Source organism: Jaculus jaculus, chromosome 9, assembly GCF_020740685.1.
Source record: "Jaculus jaculus isolate mJacJac1 chromosome 9, mJacJac1.mat.Y.cur, whole genome shotgun sequence".
Classification (NCBI taxonomy): domain Eukaryota; kingdom Metazoa; phylum Chordata; class Mammalia; order Rodentia; family Dipodidae; genus Jaculus; species Jaculus jaculus.
The window spans coordinates 110,867,865-110,885,554 of NC_059110.1; the positions used below are offsets into that span (position 1 = coordinate 110,867,865).

Consider the following 17,690-nt stretch of genomic DNA (forward strand, 5'->3'; position numbering starts at 1 on the left):
TCTCTCCAGTTCTTTTTTTTTGTTTGTTTTGGTTTTCAACGTAGGGTCTCACTCTAGCCCAGGCTGGCCTGAAACTCACTCTATAGTCCCAGGCTGGTCATGAACTCACAGTGATCCTCCTACCTCTGCCTCCTGAATGCTGGGATTCAAGGTGTGCACCACTGCAACTGGCTCATCATATATTTTGGTACATATCAGAAGGAACACTGCAGAGGGTGGGGAAGAAAAGAATAAAGTAACACAAAAGGTCAATATAGCCAGGCGTGGTGGCACGCACCTTGAATGCCAGCACTCAGGAGGCAGAGGTAGGAGGATCACTGTGAGTTCGAGGCCAAAAAGTCAATATAACAAAATATACTTGATATCTATCAGGGGTGATGTGTAGTTCAGTTATAGAGTACTTGCCTAGTATTTGAGTCTTAGGTTCAAGCCCCAGCATCACAAAATTAAAACAAACAAGTGAAAAACTATAATATAAATATATTTTTTAGTATGTTACTTTTACAATCTTTATGTCTAAAATATTAATATAGCTTTAAATATTTGCATTAATACTTTCATATTCCATTAAAACTGAGTACTGAGGCCGGGGATGGTGGCACATGCCTTTAATCCCAGTGCTTGGGAGCAGAGGCAGGAGGATCACTGTGAATTCAAGGCCACCCTAAGACTACACAGTGAATTCTGTTTTTTTTTTTTTTGTTTTTTGGGGGGTCTTCAAGGTAAGGTCTCGCTCTACCCCAGGCTGACCTAGAATTCACTGTGTAGTCTCAGGTGGCCTTGAACTCACAGTGATCCTCCTACCTCAGCCTCCCAAGTGCTGGGATTAAAGGTGTATGCTACTATACCTGGCTACACAGTGAATTCTAGGTCAGCCTGGGCTAGAGTGAGACCCTACCTTGAAAAACAAAATAAAACAACAACAACAAAAATTATACATATGTGTATAATTAAAAAGCCAGGCCTGGTGGCCCATACTTTTAGTCCCAGAACAACTTGGGAGCCTAAAATAGGATGGCCATGAATTTGAGACCAGCCTGGGGCAACAGAGAGAGGTATAGGTCAGCTGGGCTAGAGTAAGACTCTGCTTGAAAAATAACTAACAATAATTAATATTTAAAAAATCATAACAATTACACAAATAACATGTCAAATACAAATACAGCTAACTAGGGATCCGGGGAAGATGGCTCAGAAGGAAAAGGTACTTGGTTTCAAAGCCTATTGCCCTGGATTCAATTCTAAAGCCATCTACATACTCCAGTCCAGGTGTCTGGTTTGCAGTAGTAAGAAGCCCTGACATACATGCGTGAACATTCACATACACAAAAATAAATAGATAATGCAGTTAAAACACTTTGATGTTTGTATCATTGTGGAAATTTTCATCTTTATATTTTTTAGCAAAAAACTCATACTAGTTTGTAATCCATTTATGATTAAAGATTGCCATGGCAACAAAAATATTTCTAGGGCTAGAGATGGCTTATCACTTATCACTTGCAAAGCCAAAGAACCTCACTCTGATTCCTCAGGACCCATGTAAGCCAGATGCACAAGGTGTTACATGTATCTAGAGTTTGCAGTGGCTGGAGGCCCTGATATGCTCATTCTCTCCTCTCTTTCTCTCTTTCTCTCTCTCTCTCTCTCTCACACCCAAACAAATAGATAAAAATAAAAGAAAAATATTTCTATAAGTAAAGCCAGATTTGGTGGCACATGCCTTTAATTGCAGCACTTGTGAGGCAGAGGTAGGGGGATCACCATGAGTTCGAGGCTACCCTGAGACTATATAGTGAATTCCAGGTCAGCCTGGGCTAGGGCAGGACCCTACTTTGAAACAAACAAAAATTCTATAAGTAAACATACTTTATTAGCTGCATGTAATTGCATCAAGTGGAAGAATCTTTTTTTTTTTTTTTTTTGAGTCCAAAGTTTTACTAACAAGGAAGTAGTGGGGTTCAGAGCAAAGAAAAAGTGTAGGGAAATTTAAACCATCTGGTAAGAGGCGTATTTTTTTTCTTTTGTTTTTGTTTTTAGGTAGCCCAGGCTGACCTGGAACTTACTCTGTAGTCCCAGGTTGGCCTTTAACTCACAGCAATCCTCCTACTTCTACCTTCTGAGTTAGTAGAAGAATCTTGATCTTGATTTTTTTTTTTTTCCAAGGTAGGGTCTCACTCTAGCCTAGAGTTCACTATGTAGTCTCAGGGTGGCCTCGAACTCACAGCGATCCTCCTACATCTGCCTCCTGACTGCTGGGATTAAAGGTGTGTGCCAACACACCCAGCTTTTTTTGTCTGTGTGTAGGTAGGGTTTTACTCAAGTCTAGGTTGACCTGGAATTCACTATGTAGTCTCAGGGTGGCTTCAAATACATGGTGCCAAGATTAAAGGTGTGTGCCATCATGCCCAGCAAGAACCTTGATTTAATCCACTAGGTTTTTAACTTTTCACAGAATTTCAGGCAAGCACCTTAACCACTAAGCTATTTCTCCAGCCCTTTTCACAGAATTTCAATCCATTTTCATTATAAGAAATAGCCAGGTGTGGTGGCGTATGCCTTTAATCCCAGCACTTGAGAGGCAGAGGTAGGTGGATTGTCATGAGTTCAGGGAAGAAATGACAGAGGCGTGCTCAGCACTACAATATCTCTAGCACACCTTCCAAGGCTCAGGGTCCATTATGGAAGAGGTGATGGAAAGAACGTAAGAGCCAGAGGAAGGGTAGGACTTCTCACAATGTGCTCCTCCAGACAGAAAATGGGCCTGAATATCACAGTGTCTGACACTGCCTACACAAGACCATAATAGGAGGAAAAGATGATAACATCAAAATAAAAGAGACTGATTGAGAGGGGAAGGGAATACGATGGAGAGTGGAGTTTGAATGGGGAAAGTGGGGCGAGGGAGGAAATTATCGTGGGATATTGTTTATAATCATGGAAGTTGTTAATTATAAAAAATAAAAATTTTTTTAAAATAGATTTAAAAAAATTTTAAAGCTGGGCATGGTGGTACATGCCTTTAATCCTAGCACTCAGGAAGCAGAGGTAGCAGGATCACTGTGCATTCGAAGACACCCTGAGACTACATAGTTAATTCCAGGTCAGCCTGGACCAGAGTGAGCCCTACTGTGGAAAAAAAAAGGGAAAAAAAGTTACAAAAAAGTGACCCATTTTCTCTTTCCCTCACAAATAAATTAAAAAAAAATTTTTAATTGACAGGGCTGAGGAGATGTTCAGCAGTTAAAAGGTGCTTGCTTGTAAAGCCTGTCAACCTGGGTTCAATTCCTCAGCACCCACGTAAGGTCAGACTCAAACTGGCACATGTGTCTGGCATTCAAATGCAGGAGCAAGAGACCTTGGAGCACCTATACACACACACATAAATACTATGTGTGTTTGTGTGTGTGTGTGTGTGTGTGTGTGTGTGTGTGTGTGTGTGTGTGTATTTGGTTTTTCAAGGTAGGATCTCACAATAGCCAAGGCTGACCTGGAATTTACTATATAGTCTCAGGGTGGCCTTGAACTCATGGCAATCCTCCTACTCTGCCTCCTGAGTGCTGGGAATTAAAGGCATGCACCACCACATCTGGCAATACTATATTTTTTAAAGATTCATTATAATTCTATCAATATCTTCATAATGATATATATCCTTTTTTTTTTTTGTTTTGTTTTTAGCTAGGTTCACTCTCTAGCCCAGGCTGACCTGGAACTCACTCTGTAGTCCATGCAGGCCTTGAACTCATGGCAATCTTCCTACCTCTGCCTCTCCAGTCCTGGGACTAAAGGTATGCACTACCATGCCCAGATAGATCCTCTTAAACCTCTTGAAGTTAAAGGAAAAGCTATGCAGCATGCAGTTCAATGGGAGAGAGAGAAATAACTAGTGGAGATACTCAACAGTGGACACTGCAAGCCTTATATTTGGCCAGTCAAACCAAATGAGCCAACGGGTGCAATAGTGGCATGTCTGGTATGGGGGAAAGCAACTGCCCTCTAATGGGATTGGAGGCCCACTCCATGGGAGGAAATACATCCCCGATACTGAAAACCTACAAAAGGCACAATCATGAGCTCTAGGGTTGTAATCTCTGCTGGTGTCTGGCTAAATGTATACACTATGCTTGTCAAACCACCCAGTAAGCACTTCTCTTAATGTCCACACCCACATATTAATGCTACTCTCACTTTTGATTAGAGAAGCTCCTCTCTTCAGATGGTGGTCACCTCAGGATGACTCAGAAAGCACCATGGTGCTGAGAAGAAATGACAGGAGTGCTCAGCACTGCAATATCTCTACCACACCTTCCAAGGCTCAGGGTCCATTGCATAAGAGGTGGCTGAAAGGAATATAAGAGCCAAAGGAAGGGTAGGACTCTTTACAAGTACTCTTCCAGACACAAAATGGCCTGGGTATCCATGTCCTCTCAGTATCTACACAAGACCATCATAATAAGAGGAAAAGATCATGACATCAAAATAAAAGGCAGACTGATTGAGAGGGGGAAAAGATATGATGGAGAATGGAATTGCAAAGGGAAAAGTGAGGAGGGAGAGAACTACCTTGGGTTATTGTCTACAATTACAGAAGTTGTCAACAAAAAATAAATAAAATAAAAATTAAGTTGAGGGTGGTGGCACTCGGGAGGCACAGGTAGGAGGATCTCTGTGAGTATGAGGCCAGCCTGAGGCTACATAGTGAATTCCAGGTTAGCCTAGGCTAGAGCAAGACCCTACCTTGAAAAACCAAAATAAATTAAAAAAAAATAAATTCAAAATTAAAAAAATTCAAGCCATTATTTTCTTCACTCAGAGCTGGATTGGGGCAAGGGGGCAGCCTTTTCTGAAAATTATTTGTTTTCCTCTTGTCCTTCTAGAGCATTAAATCAACAGACTAAGATGATAATAAAACTAAATTTCTTTTTTCTAATTTTTAAAAATGTATTTACTTGAGGGGGGGATACAGGTATATTTAGAGAGAATGGACACTCCAGAACCTCTAGCCACTGCAAACCTTGTACAGATGTACAGGCTTACATGGGTACTGGCGAATAGGACCTGGGTCCCTAAGCTTTGCAGGCAAGAGCCTTAACTGCTAAGCCATCTCTCCAGCCCAAAAAACGTTTCTTCTTCCTTCCTTCTATTTTTGTGAGATAGGCTAGAGCCCAACTCTTGATCCATCCTTCTGACCCTCCCTCCATCTCTCTCTTTCTCTCTCCTTTGGCTCTCAACCTACCAAGTGCTGGGATTTCCTGACTTAAAATGAAGTTTCAACTCGGGAGGCAAAGGTAGGCGGGAGGATCGCTGTGAGTTCGAGGCCAGCCTGGAACGCCAGAGTACCAGGTCAGCCTGGGCTAGCGTGAGACCCTACTTTGAAAAAACCAAAAACTGAAGTTTCACCGCTCCTGTTCCCATCCACTAATTTTACACTATAGTGGAAGGGTTTGAGGGTCTATTGTGTCAGGCGAGGCTGACATATTGGCAAAACTCCCCACGCCCTCCCGCACCCCATTTCGGAGTGGGGGAGAACGTGGAAAGCCCAACTATTAGAATAATAGCCCCAAACATCCCCAAAGCAGTAAACTAGGGAGAGCATAAACGAGAAACTGGCTGACAGGAAAATCAAATCACAAGGGGATTCATCTTTTACTCACTTTGAGAACCTGAAATTATTTCCACAGGAAACACTCTGAGGAGGGGGTGGGGGACGGAAAAACTTTTTTTTTTTTTTTTTTACCACAGATTTCGACAGTTTTCCGGCTAAGGAATCACAGGAGTGTGAGTTAGTCGTCTCGGCCCACCATTCTCAAGTTTCGTCAGGGTTTACGAAAGAAAAAAGAAAAAAGAAAAAAAAAAAAATCTCCTCAGCTTTTCCGCCCCAGGTAGTGTGGGAAGGGTCCGACTCCAACTCGCGAGCAGCAGCGTCCCAGCTCTCGGGCGCCCCCGCGGCCTCAAGGCTAGCTTCGAATCCTCCCAGGAGCCCCAGCGGGAGCGGCCCCGCCCCTCGTGAAAGCAAAGCCCTCCGTTCTGGTGCCCCGCCCCTTACGTTCCTTTAGGAACGCTCAGAGCTCTCCCAGAACTCCCAGCGGGCGTAGGCTCCGCCCCCTCACGTTCCCTCGGGAACACTCAGGGCGCTCCCAGAACCCCCAGCGGGTGCAGACTCCGCCCCCCTCGTGAATAGCAAGAACCCTCCGTTCCGATGCCCCGCCCCCTCGCGTTCCCTTAGGAACGCTCAGAGCTCTCCTAGCGCTCCCGGCGGGCCCTCATGAATAGCAAGAGACGTCGGCTGTTACGTCTTACCACTTGGAGCTCTCCCAGCAGCCCCTGCGGCCGGCAAAGGCTCCGCCCCTCGTAGTAAGTGAGCGGCCCCCTTAGGGCCCTGTTCCGCAGGTGAGGCAGGACTCCTGACCCGGGCGCGCTTCGCTGGCTTTTAGGACTGGGAGGGAGTAGCACTCGGGAGGCAGAGGTAGGAGAAACGTGGAGAGTTCGAGGCCACCCTGAGACTACATAGTGAATTCTAGATCAGTCTGGGGTATAGCGAGACCGTACCTCGGAAAAAAAGAAAGAAAAAAAACCCTTGTTTATTTGCATGTGTGTGTGAAGGCCCTTGTTTACAGAGTCTGGTGGTCCTGGGTTCATTTCCCAAGATTGGCGGTCCCTGAAGTGGTAAAGAGACTCTGATGCATGCTCATGTGCTAATAAGTAAAATAAAAATTAGTAAGAGCCATGCATGGTGGTGAAGCCTTTAATTCCAGCACTCTGGAGGCAGAGGTAAGAGGATCACTGTGAGTTCGAGGCCATCCTGAGACTACACAGTGAATACCAGGAGGTCAGCCTGGGGCTAGAGTGAGACCCTACCTCGGAAAACCAAAAAAGGGCTGGAGAGATGGCTTAGCCTAAGGACTCATGTTGACTCCAGATCCCACACGAGCCAGATGCACAAAGCTGAGGCAGGCGCAAGGTCGCTCATGCCTACTAGGTGGCGCGAGCGTCTGGCGTTGGATTGCAGTGGCTGAGGCCCTCATGCACCAATTCTCATTCTCTCTCAAAAAACAAAAACCAAAGACAACAACATTGACAAAACAGGCCTATAATCTCGGCAGTTGGAAGGTGGTGACAGGAAGATCAAGAGTTCAGGCCAGGGCTGTGCAGGAGGAGGAGGAGGGGCAGGCGCTGGAGGGGAGCGCCGCCTGTACGACCTCATTGGGAAGATGAAACTCCTATGTTTGACCCAAGTTTACTCAAAGAAGTGGACTGGAGTCTGAATACAGCTACATTTTCTCCAGCACTTCCTGGAGAAGGCCTGGTTTTGAGGCCTCTATGCACTACTGCCTTGAATAGAGGATTTTTTAAGGCACTGGGTCAGCTGACAGAGACTGGAGTTGTCAGCCCTGAACAATTTATGAAATCTTTTGAGCATATGAAGAAGTCTGGGGATTATTATGTTACAGTTGTGGAAGATAGCCCTAGGACAAATTGTTGCTACAGCAACTTTGGTAATAGAGAACAAATTTACCCACTCCTGTGCTGAGAGGAAGAGTAGAAGATGTCGTTGTTAGTGATGAAGGTAGAGGAAAACAGCTTGGCAAACTGTTGTTATCAACTCTTACATTGCTAAGCAAGAAACTGAACCGTTACAAGATTACCCTTGAATGTCTACCACAAAATTTTGGTTTCTATAAAAAATTTGGATATACAGTTTCTGAAGAAAACTACATGTGTCGGTGATTCCTAATGTAAAAATCTTACAAGTAAGAATCATCAAAGGAGTTAATGCTGCAAGGCTTACTATACCTAGAGTTAAAACATTTTTGTTGCTGCAACCCAGTGACATTCATAAATACTGGACTGAAGAAACATTGTAATATTATAATTTTATTATTAGAAGATTGCCTTGGGTTGGTGGGACATGCTGTCAGTTTAGATTACAAATGACTTCTAAAAGGGGTGATCTTCAACCAAAGGAATATATTTTTAAGTTGAATCTTTTCTTGCATTGTATTTTTCTAAAGTTTGTCTTAATTTCCTGGTAGTCAAGAGTATGGGTAGTGAAGGGTTACATGTCTGCTATCTGTGCTACTCATGATTTTTTTTAAAAAGTATATATTGAATAAGGCTGTTTTCTGTTACATTCATAAAATTAAGTATTTTCATTTGAAAGTAACATCTACATACATTTAAGTGTAATTTATTCTATATTACACAAAATTGGAAAAATTATCTATGAATTTGTGAATCTAATATTTGATGATCCTAATACTGGCAAAGAACCTGGATAGCTTTTTTTAAATATTTTTTTGTTCATTTTTTATTTATTTATTTGAGAGTGACAGACACAGGGAGAAAGACGGATAGAGGGAGAGAGAGAGGATGGGCACGCCAGGACTTCCAGCCACTGCAAATGAACTCCAGACGCGTGCGCCCCCTTGTGCATCTGGCTAACGTGGGACCTGGGGAACTGAGCCTTGAACCGGGGTCCTTAGGCTTCACAGGCAAGCGCTTAACCGCTAAGTCATCTCTCCAGCCCCTGGATAGCTTTTTAAATAGAAAAAACAACTTATAAAGTGTGACAAGTTGCAAAGTTCCACAATTTAAATGTTTTACTAAAAGTTGTTTATCTGTAGACAATGTATCACCCATCTCATGTCACGTGTAAGAATTTATTTATTTATTTTTAACTTTTATTTGTTTATTTGAGAATGACAGAGAGAAAGAGGCAGATAGAGAGAGACAGAGAGAATGGGCGCACCAGGGCCTCCAGCCACTGCAAACGAACTCCAGACGCATGTGCCTCCTTGTGTATTTGGCTAACATGGGTCCTGGGGAGTTGAGCTTCCAACAAGGGTCCTTAGGCTTCACAGGCAAGTGCTTTACCACTAAGCCATCTCTCTAGTCCAAGAACTTATTAAAATTACCCAACAGCATATAGAGTGGGGCAGCCTGAGGTGCTTTGAAACAGTGACTTAGCAGCTCTCAGCATAAGTACTTTCATCCCATTTGATCTTACTATGGGCACCCGAAGCTTTTCTTCTGAGTGAACTATACAGAATTAAGTGGACTACTTAAGAATGTGTAGCAATGCTTTTGTCACATCCTTAAAGTGATGATGGAAGCTTTTCTATCTATTGGGATTGTAATGGTATTATTATTCTGGTGGTTGTTGTTTTGATTTTATTTATTTATTTTAACGTTGAAAAATTAGGTACTTCATCAATGGTTCTAATCTTTTGCATTCCATGCTACATTAAACCTGTTTACATGAATAGTCAAAAAATATTTTTTTAAAAAAAGTGTTCAGTCCACCCTCTGCTACATAGCAAGTTGGAGGCCAGCTTGGGCTATATGAGACCTTGATTTAAAAGTCCCCAAACAAACAAAATTAAGTTCTCATTTATACAGCTTCAGTGGTTATTTGCTTGAGGCTGGGTCTCCCTATATAGCCCCTGCCTCAGGCCCATTTGCTACCATACCTGGCTTCAGTCAGTGACTGCTGTAGCCTGAGGCAGGCAGTCCAGTAGTTCCCAAGATACAACAGAGAACAAGGCATGTAAGTTCCCTGCCTTAATGGAGTTTATTAGACTAAGGGGGGAGATAGAATTCACAGACAAAGTATCCACAGATGGTGAGAGCGCTGTTATGCTGTCAGTAAGGCAATGGAGACCAATAGATGCATGTGGGGAGGGAGAGCAACTGGAGATGGACTAGTTGTAAAGGTCCCTTGGGGGGGGTCATTTAATTTGAGAGCTTAATGGAGAACATGCTAGTTGGAAGGGCTGAGGGAAAAGATGTAGCTGGAAAGACTATTGCTATTTCCTCTTTATAGCCAACAAATTAAAATAAAAAATACAGCTGGGCATGGTGGCATACACATTTAATCGCAGCACTCAGGAGGCTGAGATAGGATTGCTGTGAGTTTAAGGCAAACTTGGGCTAGATTGAAACCTTGCCTCAAACAACAACAACAACAACAAAAATTAAAAAGCATATAGGGTTGCAGAGATGGCTTGGTGGTTAAGCACTTGCTTGTGAAGCCTAAGGACCCTGGATCGAGGCTTGATTCCCCAGGACCCACGTAAGCCGGGTGCACAAGGTGGTGCATGAATCTGGAGTTTGTTTGTAGTGGCTGGAGGCCCTGGTGCGCCCATTCTCTCTCTCTCTCTCTCTGCCTCTTTCTCCTCTGTCTCTCTCAAATAAATAAAAATAAAAATAAACTTTAAAAAAAGTATATAAACAGGGCTGGAGAGATGGCTTAGCGGTTAAGCGCTTGCCTGTGAAGCCTAAGGACCCCGGTTCGAGGCTCGATTCCCCAGGACCCACGTTAGCCAGATGCACAAGGGGGCACACACATCTGGAGTTCGTTTGCAGTGGCTAGAAGCCCTGGCGTGCCCATTCTCACTCTCTCTACCTATCTACCCCCCCCCGTCACTCTCAATAAATAAAAATGAACAAAAAAATTTTAAAAAAAAGTATATAAACAGGGCTGGAGAGATGGCTTAGCATTTAAGCGCTTGCCTGTGAAGCCTAAGGACCCCGGTTCGAGGCTCGGTTCCCCCAGGTCCCACGTTAGCCAGATGCACAAGGGGGCGCACGCGTCTGGAGTTCGTTTGCAGTGGCTGGAAGCCCTGGCGCGCCCATTCTCTCTCTCCCTCTATCTGTCTTTCTCTCTATGTCTGTCGCTCTCAAATAAATAAATAAATAATTTTTTAAAAAGTATATAAACATGGGCCAGGCAAGGTGGTACATGCCTTTAATCCCAGCACTTGGGAGACAGATGTAGGAGGATTGCTGTTAGTTCAAGGCCACCCTGAGACTATGTAGTGAATTCCAGGTTAGCCTGGGCTGGAGTAAAACCCTACCTTGAACCCCACCTCCCAAAAAAGAGTATATAAACATGAGGCTGAGAAGATGGTTCAGTAATTAAAGGCACTTGCTTGCGAAGCCTGAGAGCTGAGGTTCAATTCCCCAGCACCCATGTAAAGCCAAACACAAAAAGTAGCACATTCATCTGGTGTTCTTTTGCATTTGCAAGAGACCCTGGCATGCCCATACACACGTACACACAAATAAACAAATGGTTATACATATATATGAAAATTAAAATACATGAATAAAGATGTAAAGGTTGAGTTAGACTCAGTATTTTGGGTGGGCATGGTGGTGAATATGCCCCTAATCCCAACATTTTGGAAGTAGAAACAAGAGGATTGGGATTCAAGGCTAGCTTCAGCTGTATAGGAAGCTCTAGGTTTTTGAGGTCATGTCTCAAAAACAGGAGAGGTCTGGAGAGATGGCTCAGAACACACACACACACACACAGAGAACATACATCCACCCTCCCCCATAACTTCCTCAAATTTCAAAATTGATTTGACATGGCTATATCATTTGTTTGTTGTTTTTTTTTAAATTTTTATTTATTTATTTGAGAGCGACAGACACAGAGAGAAAGACAGATAGAGGGAGAGAGAGAGAATGGGCGCACCAGGGCTTCCAGCCTCTGCAAACGAGCTCCAGAAGTGTGCGCCCCCTTGTGCATCTGGCTAACGTGGGACCTGGGGAACCGAGCCTCGAACTGGGGTCCTTAGGCTTCACAGGCAAGCGCTTAACCGCTAAGCCATCTCTCCAGCCCTGACATGGCTATATCATGTAGTTACAAATATTTATCAATTTTGACTTTGTGTTGTTTTGTTTAATTTTTTTTTTTTTTTTTTTTTGAGGTAGGGTCTCACTCTAGCCCAGGCTGTTAGCTCAGGAATTCACTATGTAGTCTCAGGGTGGCCTTGAACTCACGGCAATCCTCCTACCTCTGCCTCCTGAGTGCTGGGATTAAAGGCGTGTGGCACCACGCCTGGCTAAAATATTTTTTATTTATTAAATTGAGAAGAGAAAGAAGCAGAGAGAAAGGCAGATAGAGAATGGGCACATCAAGGCTTCCAGCCACTGCAAATGAGCTCCAGACGCACATACCCCCTTGTGCATGTGGCTTATGTGGGTCCTGGGAAATCGAACCTTGGTTCTTTGGCCTTTCAGGCAAGTGCCTTAACCGTTAAGCCATCTCTCCAGCCCTTGTTTTGTTTTTTGAGGTAGGATCTCCCTCTAGACTAGGCTGACCTGGAATTCATTCTGTGGTCCTAGGCTGGCCTTGAACTCAGAGTGATCCTCCTACCTCTGCCTCTCAAGTGCTAGGATTAAAGGTGTGCACTACTATATCAGGTGACTTTGTATTATTATTATTATTATTATTATTATTATTATTATTATTATTTTATTTATTTACAAGCAGAGAGACAGAGGGAGAGAGTGGCCAGTGCCTCTAGTCACTGCAGACAAACTCCAGATGATGCATGCCCCACTTTGTGCATCTGGCTTTACTTGAGTACTGGGGGATTGAACTCAGGTCCTTAGGCTTTGCAGGCAAGGGCTTAATCTCTCCAGCCCTAGTGCCATAGTGTCACATGCCTTTAATCCCAGCACTCAAGAGGTAGAGGTAGGAGGATCACTGTGAGTTCGAGACCAGCCTGAGACTACATAGTGAATTTCAGGTCAGCTTGGGGTAGAATGAGACCCTACCTTGAAACCCCCCTAAAAAAAATCATTTATTTGAAAGAGAGAAAGAGAAGGAGAGAAAGAGCAGATTAGGCAGGGTCTCCTGCCACTACAAACAAACTTCAGATGCATGTACCACAGTGCATGTGGCTTTACATGTACTAGAGATTCAAACCAAGGCCGTTAGGCTTTGCAAGCAAGCGCCTTTTAACTGCTGAGCCATCTCTCCAGTCCTCCTTTTCTTGATCTGAGACTAGGTTTGACAGTTTGTTTCTAAAAACTTTTCTTTCTTGGTTCTTCAAGGTAGGGTCTCTAGCCCAGGCTGACCTGGAATTTACTATGTCGTCTCAGGGTGGCCTCGAATTCTTAGAGATCCTCATATCTCTGCCTCCCAAGTGCTAGGATTAAAGGCCTGCACTACTATGCCCTGCCCTGAAACATTTTTTTTAATTTAATTTATTTGAGAGTGACAGACAGAGAGAGAAAGAGGCAGATAGAATGGGCGCGCCAGGGCCTCCAGCCACTGCAAACGAACTCCAGATGCGTGTGCCCCCTTGTGTATCTGGCTAACGTGGGTCCTGGGGAATCGAGCCTTGAACCAGGGTCCTCAGGCTTCATAGGCAAGGGCTTAACCGCTAAGCCATCTCTCTCCAGCCCCTGAAACATTTTTTTATAGGACCTTGTTAAGGTCTCAGACCCTAGACAGTGGGCCTGGGGATGGAACCCAGGGCCTCACACACATGTCAAGCAAGTGCTCTTCCACAGAGCTACATCCATGGCTTTAAGATTTTAATTTTGCAGATTATTTATCTTAGATGCCTTCAAGATCTCTGAGTGGAACTGTCAAGGAGGCAGTTGATTTTAAGAATCTGGATATTGGGGCTGGAGAGATGGCTTAGCAGTTCAAACTCTTGCCTGCAAAGCCTAAGGACCCATGCTCAACTCTCCAGATCCCATGTTAGCCAGATGCACAAAGGTGAGGCAAGCGCAAGGTTGCACATGCCCACTAGGTGGTACAAGTGTTTGGAGTTCAATTATAGTGGCTGAGGCCTTGGTGCCCCAGTTCTGTCTCTCTCCCTCTATCTTTCTGTCTCTCTGTTTCTCTAAAAATAAAATAAAATAAAGAATTGGACCTAGGTAGTGATTCCAAGTTCATTTAAAAAAAAATAAAGAAAAGAATCTGGATATTGGAAGGAAAGCTCTGAGCTGAGGACATAAATGTAAGAATTTGAGGGGCTAGGAAGTTGACTCAGTGGTTTAAGGTACTTGTTCATATCCTGCCTGCCCAGGTTCAATTCCCAAGCCACCCATGTAAGCTGGACCAAGTTGCATATGCATCTGGTGTTCGTTTGTAGTGGCAAGAGGGCTTTGTTCATGCCTGCATGCATGCACACACGCACGCACACACATACACACATGCAATAAAAAAAGAATTTTAGCAATAAGCAAATATAAGATAGGCATGGTGGTGCATGCCTTTAATCCCAGCACTTAGGAGGCAGAGGTGGTTGGATCACTGTGAGTTCAAGGCTATCCTGAGACTACATAGTGAATTCCAGGTCAGCCTAGGCTAGAGTGAGACCCTACTTTGAAAAATAAAAATAAAAACAAAACAAAACCCAAAAAATTGAACACCAGGGACGCTGTCTCTGACCTACTCAGTCAGCTCCTGAATTTTCACAAGATCCATAGAATAAAGTTTTTGAGACTACTGATTTAGGCCATTTCACAGGCTATGTCCTCAAAGAGTCAGAGTCATAAACCTTTAAGGTTGCTCTAGTCCAGGCTGACCTAAATTCACTGTGTAGTCTCAGGCTGGCCTCCAACTCACACACAGTGATCTTCCTACCTCTGCTTCCTGAGTGCTGGGATTAAAGGCGTGCACCACTGTACCCATTTCCATTATTAAAATCATGGCTGCTGACCTGATTTCAACCCCTGGACTCCAGAATTACCTGAGGATAGAGTGAGCAGGGTCTCACTCTAGCCCAGACTGACCTACAACTTACTCTGTAGTCCCAGGCTGGCCTTGAACTCACAGCTATACTCCTACCTCTGCCTCCCTAGTGCTGGGACTAAAGGTGTGCACCACCATGCCCAGCTCATAAACATCTTAAAATTTCTATACTGAGGGCTGGAGAAATGGCTTAGTAATTAAAGCACTTGAGATGGGGAGGGGACATGATGGAGAATAGAATTTCAAAGGGGAAAGTGAGGGGGAGGGAGGGTATTACCATGGGATATTTTTTACAATCATGGAAAATGTTAATAAAAATTGAGAAAAAAAATAAAAAAGACTCAAAAAAAATTCCATAATAAGATGTTTTTCTTCTTTTCCAACCATTTGCATTCTTTGCTGGTACTTCTCTGAAGATTTCGTATACCTGTGATGAATTGTGCTTAATTATGTTCAAGTCTTGGTTATCTTGTTAGACTGTGGCTCCTTAAAGATACTAACAGTGGAATTTCAACATGGAGAGAGTTCCTTGCCTTGGTAACTGCCAAACACATAACATGTACCTGCCCACGTCTATATGTGGTGTTTTCAGACAGTACTCAGAATTGTGCAAGAATCCAGATGTTAATTGACTAGCCAGTGTCCCATGTATGGGAAGAAAGGTTTGTTGTGACTATTATTAATATTTTATTTTTTGGTTTTTCGAGGTAGGGTTTCACTGTAATCCAGGCTGACCTGGAATTCACTATGTAGTCTCAGGGTGGCCTTGAACTCACAGCAATCCTCCTACCTCTGCCTCCTGAGTGCTGGGATTAAAGGCGTGCACCACCATGCCTGGCTTTATTTTTACTTTATGAAATAATCATCTATTACTTTATTTTCATGAAAATCTTTTTTTAAGTTTTTAATTTTTATTAGCATTTTCCATGAGTATAAAAAAAAAATCCCATGGTAATTCCCTCCCTCCCCGCCCCCCACACTTTCCCCTTTGAAATTCCATTCTCCATCATATTACCTCCCCATCACAATCATTGTACATGAAAATCTTTTTATTTTTTATTTATTTAAAATATTTTGTCGGCTCGAGCAAACGGCGCGGGCGGCGGCGGCGGCGGTAAAATGTCAGTGCCGGGACCTTACCAGGCAGCTGCAGGGCCTTCCTCTATGCCTACCACATCCCGGTCCTATGAAGAGACAGTGGGTGAAAACACTTACTACCCAACGCCTCCAGCCCCGGTGCCCGGGCCGGCCACGGGGCTCATCACAGGCCTAGACGGGAAGGGCATGAACCCACCTTCGTATTATACCCAGCCAGTGCCAGTCACCAACGCCAACGCACGTGCATAGCCGGCTGCTGTTTCATCGCGTTCTGCGTGGACGCCCTGCAGGACGTGGACCATTACTGCCCCAACCGCAAAGCTCTCCTGGGCACCTACAAGCGCTTGTAGGACTCCACCGGCTGTGGGAGAGATGCGTGTCACCGGAAGTCACCTGGCCCTTGCCATGCCTGCCCCAGGAGAGGCTCCGCTCCGGAATCTCACCTCTCCATGGTCTCCACCTGCTTGTCTTCTTTTGGGGGAAAAAAATGTCACAAAAGTTACAAGCCTCCACCCCCCCCCCCAAAAAAAAAACAAAAAACTGCTGCTTGGAGTTGTGCACGGGACATGCAAAGACATTGACCTGGAGTGTTGGTTCAAGAGTTTTCCTGTCTACCTAAGTCGCCCTAACTAACTGTAATTGCTGCCCCCTTTGCATATCCTGGGGTTCACCACTGGCTGGGCTCCTCTTCTGCTCAGTGGGCCTTTCCGGTGGTGTTCTCAAACCTAGAAGCCTTATTTTTGAAACTTCTGCCCCAACCGTGGCAGAACCAGTCTTTTTGCACCTGTGGATTTTTTTTTTCCCCCACCTTTCCCTATCTGTGAAGACAAATATTCTTGCCTTAAAGACTTTATATGGGCTTGGCTCTTAGATTCTATAACTGCAGACGTTAGCGCTCACACTCACTTTAATTTCTTAATTTTTTAAGTGAATGGAAGGGTTGTTGACGCCCACCAGGCACGTATCAATGAGGTCATACATGCCGAATAAAAGAAAACCGGGGGCCGAGTTTAACCACTGTTGTTTGTGTCCCAGCAACACAGTAATAATGAAGGGATCCCCCACCCCCGTGCCGTCATTGCGTTCAGTTGTCAGCTTTTCTCGGTCTTACATGTCTATGAATAGTGTAATTTTGTTTTTTTAAGATGGAATTTCATTTTGTGGTTCAGGCAGGCCTGGAACTCCTGGGCTCAGGTGATCCTCCTGTTGCAGCCTCCCAAATAGCTGGGACTTCAAGTGTATGTGTCTGCACCCAGCTCTTTCCTTTTTCTTTGACAGAAAAAGAATGGGGACATCCCATCCACTGCCTGTACATGGGTTCGTTGTGGTTCTAAAACCATGTCTATGTGGGGACCCTTTGGGGTTCCTAGTGGTGTGAGCAGAGATGCCTGGGTGGACCCCTGCCATGGCGCCTCTGAGAACTTGAGCATCAGAACTGCCTAAAGAGCACTGAAGTCTAATTTCTATCTTTTCAGCAATAGAGCTTGTGGTATCAGACCCGTCAGAGGGTGCCAGCAACAAACCCAGAGCTTTTTCTAGGCTGACCCCTGTGTCGTCTTTAAAATGAACACAGAGCCCGCCCCCCTTTCAGAAGGCCCTGATTCCGAACTAAACCCACACCAGGGAGTTCTGTGAATCAGTGTGAAGTCAGAGTTGGACCTTGAACAAAAGTCCATATATGGGTCGAGAGGAAAGTCACCCTGTTGACACAGCCCTTCACGCGTTATTCTGGAAGTGTTAGCAATTACGATTTTGGCAGTGAATTATGGATACCTACGTCTCACTTTGGTGTTATCTGCTTTTAAACAAATAAAGCTTGGGGTTCACTCGGTGAACTCTTTATCAATTCAAAAATAAATAAATAAATAAAATATTTTATTTTTATTTATTTGACAGAGAAAAAGGGGGAGAGAGAGGGAGAGAATGGACATGTCAGAGCCTCCAGCCACTACAAATGAACTACAGATGCATGTGGTTCCTTGTGCATCTAGCTAATGTACGGGTATTGGGGAATCAAACCTGGGTCCTTTGGCTTTGTAGGCAAAGGACTTAACCGCTAAGCCATCCCTCCAGCCCTTTCTTTTTA

The 17,690-nt window shown here is 44.2% G+C and overlaps 2 pseudogenes; both read left to right on the top strand.

Moving 5' to 3' along the window:
* Nucleotides 1–1,186: 1,186 nt before the first annotated feature.
* On the top strand, nucleotides 1,187–7,743 carry LOC101612056 (annotated as a pseudogene).
* A 7,875-nt stretch (nucleotides 7,744–15,618) lies between these two features.
* On the top strand, nucleotides 15,619–16,085 carry LOC123463318 (annotated as a pseudogene).
* The last annotated feature ends 1,605 nt before the right edge of the window (nucleotides 16,086–17,690 follow it).